The sequence below is a fragment of the Chenopodium album genome, chromosome 16 (assembly GCF_948465745.1).
Source record: "Chenopodium album chromosome 16, dcCheAlbu1.1, whole genome shotgun sequence".
Classification (NCBI taxonomy): domain Eukaryota; kingdom Viridiplantae; phylum Streptophyta; class Magnoliopsida; order Caryophyllales; family Amaranthaceae; genus Chenopodium; species Chenopodium album.
Genome location: NC_137849.1, coordinates 39,498,258 through 39,504,257, shown reverse-complemented (window position 1 = coordinate 39,504,257; position 6,000 = coordinate 39,498,258).

Here is a 6,000-nt window from a genome sequence, read left to right as displayed (position 1 = left end):
TTATGGGTGTCAATTTTTGGGTTTCAGAGGGTAAAATTCTGTACGGAGTATCTGAAGTAAAATTCTGGAAAGCGCCTTTATTTAACGCTTTTACTTCCACCTGTAGATTCTACTGGGAGTCTGAAAAATGCTACGAGCGTTGATTATTTTAGGGCCTCTAAACGCCAACATTAAGGGGGAGGGCCCATTAGGGGCGTGGAATTATTTTTACTAGAATATACCCGTGTAAAATACACAAGATAAATACCCGGGATATATATTTTTTATATAATGATATTAAAAATAAAAAAATCTAATAATAAAATTTATATTTCAAATACGAGAAGTTGATTTTGAAATGGTAACTAACACTATGGCTCGCGACACCATCTGGCCAGCTATTATCGGAGTCACTTTATTAGGTTTTTAAAGGTTATTCATTCAGTGTTATAGAGGTAACCCCGTTAATATTGTAAGGGTAACTTTGCAATGTTAAAGGAGTTAGTTTGTTCTTTTGAGAGTAGCCACACCGGTGGTTTGTTGCACAAATAACGTGTTGTATATTTTTTTTTTTTTTTTTGGTTGATGATTATTGAATTAATAACAAGGAATTACTGAACGATGTTTTGAAATATCAGTCAATTTAATAAAGGTTACTTTGTTTTTCAGCAAGTATTCACACGGTGTGGCTAGTTGCACGGAATAAATAATGTATACATTTTTTATTTCACATAGTTTCATATGTTGGTGGCCACACCATGTGACCAAGCTATTAATTTAGGGGTGTTACTCGGCCAGTCAAGGGTTACCCGATCAATTAATGGTTACTTGGTCAGTTTGAGGTTACTCGATTAAGGATTACTCGGTAGTCATGGGTTAATCAGTTAGGGGATAGGTCAATCAAAGGTTACTCGGTCAGTCAGGGGTTACTCTATCCAGCAGGGGTTACTCAATCGAGCAAGGGTTATTCGGTCAAAGGTTTAGGGGTTACCTAATTAGTGTTTTGTGTGTGTTAGTCGGCCACACAATGTGGCGAACCAAACTAGAAAACATGCCATATTTGTTTTTTTTGTTTTTTGTTTTTAGAAAAGCCGTGCCATATTTGTTTTGGTAATTATTGATTTTTTTTTGGTGTCATAACTACAGGGGGTGAGAATCAATCCCAAAATCTCCTGAAACCGGGAAGAAAGCTCTAACCACTTGATTGTTTTTTAAAATATAAAAGAAAAACAATTGTGATATTTTTAACAAAAAATAGTGGAGCTTATGGTGGTAATTTTTTATTGTAAAAAAAGAATGAAGTATATATAATTTAAAGTTTGATTTTCAAGTGTTGTGCGGAAATGTTATAAGAAAAAATGTGCAATAATAATAATAATTCCTTGTAATTTTGGGGTTTCTAATGATATAATAAAATAGGTAATTTTTTTTTTTTTTTTTTTTTTTTTTTTTGGTAATATTAAGGAAAATGGATAGTATGTGTGTGTTACTAGGAAAAATATTAAAAATAGGAAAAGTGGAAGTAATTTGGAGGTTTTGTTCATTAAAAAAAAGGGAGTTAATTAGAATTGAGGATTGAGAACCTCATTCATTAACTCTTCAATTATATTATAAATAGGTGCCCGGATTGATATCTATAAAGTCGGGTCTATTTTAAAACTTGAGTCATATTCCTCCGTTTATAAATAATTATTTCATTTCTCCATATGTGAAGTTTTAGGAGAAAAATTGAAAAAAGTATTAAAGTATGGAGGTAGCGGAATAGATGGTTGAACAAAAAATTATAAAAAGCAAAAATAGTAGAGAAAATTGGAGGAGAAAGTATATGAAATTAATAAAATATGATTTATATTTGGTCCACTAGGTGAGAGAAATGAATTAAATATTATAAAAGCTTTCCAAATAAAGAAATAGAACAAGTATTTAAAAACGACCGAAAATGAACGTGAAACAAGTTTTTAGAAACAGAAGAAGTACTAAATTATTGTGTCCACACGAAAAAAATTCGGGTTGATTTTGAATCGATTGGGTCGGATGTGGTTTTAATTTCAGTACCTGGCTTATGAATGTTATGATATTAAAAATGTTTTTGTACCCTGAAAATTAGTTTCGAGTTTGATCTACATATTAAGTTAAAACTTTGAGTTGAGAAATAAAAAACAAAACAAGCTTACCAGGCCATTTATCCAAACATTACATTGTTTTGCACATAAAACTACATGATTCATTCAATATTCGTAGTCAATTCTAACATAATCACAAAAATCTCTTAGCCAATTTTTCCAACACACAAATTGCAAACCTTAAGATGAACTTGGCCTTAATCTTCTTCTAAGTCACCAAATATGCATTGAGGGCTACATTCTGTTTTGTTTTCAAGTTCTCTGTTGATTGTGTATCACATAACTCAGAATACATCTTAGCAACAAGGAATGCCTCAATGCTACCATAAGTAATCAAATCATCAGAAAATTCACCACAACGAACATCACTACTCCATAGAATGTGTCTAGGCTTCACCACCTCCCTTTCAGGCCCAAGTAGTGTCTTAGACAGCTTCCCCAAATCAAGCTTCGCAAACTCACCACAGAATTTAGGATCACCAAATTTTTCTTGCATAAAATCTCTGATCTCAACTTGCTTAGAAATCTACAGATCAGTATCGCTTTGGAGCTTCTTCAAAACAGTGTCTATCCCCAACCCCATGACAATCGTTCGACCACTGCTTAAGAAGTCCTTAAGAAATTTGGGTAGTTCGCAGAGTTTAAAACCTTCTTTTAGATGATAGCTATCCTTCGGTTCCATCTCAATTTCCAAGAGAAGACATTGCTCACCCACACATAATATGATTAAATCATATGGAGCATTTTGTTTGTACCCTGAAATTGTGAAATCAGATCGAATCAAAAAGTTTGTTGATCAATTTAAGCTACATTGACACTACGATCATACAAAGAAATCACATACAATTAATTTCACATATCAATCAAGTTTATCTCATAGAGACTAATCAACACTAAGTCTCAATATTATAATCAATCACGGTTTCATATGATATCATATTCTGTTTTTCAAGGACTTTTGATAATTATCCATTCATAAAAATATATCTTTATCCATGAAGTATTTAATACATTAATTCTCTTCTAATTCCAGACTCCTAATATCACAATAATATCATCATAACATGTACAAGAAACCATTATATTACAAGAAAATGAGCAAATAAATCAATTCCACAATTAGTCAGAAAAGATCTCATAAACTCGTGGTTCGTATGATTTACACATCATGTACTCATATATTACCCTAAGAATTTAATCAACCTCGGGTATGATTACACATCATATACTCATATATTACCCTGAGAATTTAATCAACCTCGTTGACATCCACATTATTCACATACTTTTCTATACAAGACAGAAGATACCTATTATGAACTTATGAAGCTCTTATCATATACTGCGTATTAAGAATATGCTACATTTGGTTAAGGTATAATTCTTATTACATGGTAAAAAACTTTAAACAACATATTGTATAAATTTATCCTAAAACATAGAATTGAAGGATAAGGGAGGATTTGCATACATTTAACCTGCTTAGGCTTAAGATACAACTCTGCTTGACCATCAGAATGGTCGAATTTCCAAACTGCGCAGAGGCCAACCACTTTTGAACATTACTGACCCACTCCTTCGCCTCCAACTTCGACTGCTCTGACCATGGATAGAGTCTCTTTGGACATGTAGCCGTGACTTTGTCTTTCCCCATGGTGATCAAATATGTGTTGCCTTGGCGTTCAATGTCAATGTTCATGGCCATCTTTGCAGTTTGATCAATTTCCTGCTACATTTTAGACAAAGAAAAAGCAAATCATTAACATCATACTATAATCGAATCGAATAAGAAAATAGAAAATATTGCAGCAATTTTCAGACTAAAAATCCAGCTCAAACAGTGGCAACAATGTCAATCAGAACAAGTTCGTCTATGAATTTCTAATCAAAGCACTTTCTAAACAAACAATCGAGTAAAACCCTAATTGATTAATTCTAGGCAATTTCCCCAAAATGAATATCATTGTTCGTACGAGTTGCAACAAAAAATGATCAAAAACCTTAAAGATTACATGCAGTTGAACTGAAAACAAAAACAAGCATCGTGAAAAATTCCGATGAAACTTGAAAATCTAGGGTTTTACAACGACAGTCATGATGAAATAATTGGGCATAAACTCGACAATGTTGATGCAATTGAACGTAAATTGAACAGTATAACAGTAATTTATGATTAAAGTATAATAAAAAACCCTAGAAATTATAAAGAGAAATGTACCTGAAAACTGATGAGAGAACAGAGAAGAAGCTTCGGTGAAACTTATCAACTCCTGGATTTTTTTATGGGTGTCAATTTTTGGGTTTCAGAAGAGTGAAATTCTGTATCTGAAATGGAATTCTGGAAGACGCTTTTATTTAACGCTTTTACTTCCACCTATAGAATCTACTGGAAGTCTGGAGAACCCGCTACGAGCGTTGATTATTTTAGGGCCTCTACGAGCCAGCATCAAAGGGAGGGCCCATTAGAGGTGTCAATTAATATGGGTGTGTGGATCGGATTCAATAAGTCGGGTCTATTTTAAATTAGAGTCACACCAAAATATTGTATCCGCGTGAATCAAAATCTGAACCAGATATTTTTTAGGTCGGTTTCAGATCAGGTCGATGTGGTTTTGACACCAACATGTTGAATAACCAATTTAAGAAAAAATAAAGTTGATAATATGTGACACGACACGACAATACGGTTGAAACTAATGTGAGTATATAAAGAGAGAAAATAGAAAGTTGACACGGGTAAAGCAATCAAAAACACGACTCGTTTTGATGAATTAGTCAAATTAAGTATCTTATCTTTACATAAACTTTGACAGATTTTGTGAAAAAAAAAAAACACGAAATGAGTAGATGTCGAGGAATGCGTGTTCTTCTTTTTTTCGGAGCAATGTCAAATAATGGCATCCATAAACTATTATATTATGTCATCTACTCATCTATTGCCTCACTTTTAAGACCCAGATAAATTTCTATACTTTTGATCTTTCTTATCTTTAAATTTAAATCCTCATTTTTACATTTCCTTGTTTTTGCTATTAAAACCTATATAAACATAGTGGAAATCATGAAACAAATGGATTATTATACATATACATACCTACTTATAATTTAAGCTTAAAATATGTGGACTTAAATAATTGGTAAAAGTTAACAAGCACCCTTAAAGCGTTAAATAAGAAAACATAAACATGCTAATGAATGAGGAAATTCAAGTTTATCAATATGATAAACATGAGTTGTTTATCAAAGGGTATAATAGACTATTTACATATGAATAGTAGGGCCAATTTGGTGTATGCATAATGGAAAAAATTTAGAAAATTATAATGGAGAAATTCAATCTTCAAGCCCAATTATAGCTTGAGCACAGGGTCACCCTTACCCTTTGGGGTTGACCATGTCCTTAATTTTACCCTTATTTCTAGGGTTTTTCGTTTATATTGGCGCCTCAGCGCCGAATGGGGTCATCTTCAATGTCAGCATCTTCAATGGTGTCGCCTTTGATGTGAGCTTCAATGGAGGAGGAAAGAGGAAGAAGAAGGAAGATTATTGCAATTGATCTGACAACTTCATTGTTGAAGAAAAGATGGTGATAAAAATGGTAGCATTCTCCATTGTTGAAAGGAGAATCTGGGTTTTCTTTCTCTTTCTTCTGTTTAGAAGGAGAAGATGAGTAACTTCAGAGGATGAAAATATTTTTTAATTAACCAGCGCGAGATTCTATGCAAAATAATTACCGAATTGCCATTTGATAAACATTTCAAGTTTATCAAATTGATAAACCTAGGCTTCCTCCTAATGAACATTATTAAAAACATAAGGAAAAATAATAATCCCTTGCTACATTAATTATAATATTCTAAATTCTAAGATAAAAATTATTGAAATATAGAAATATGAG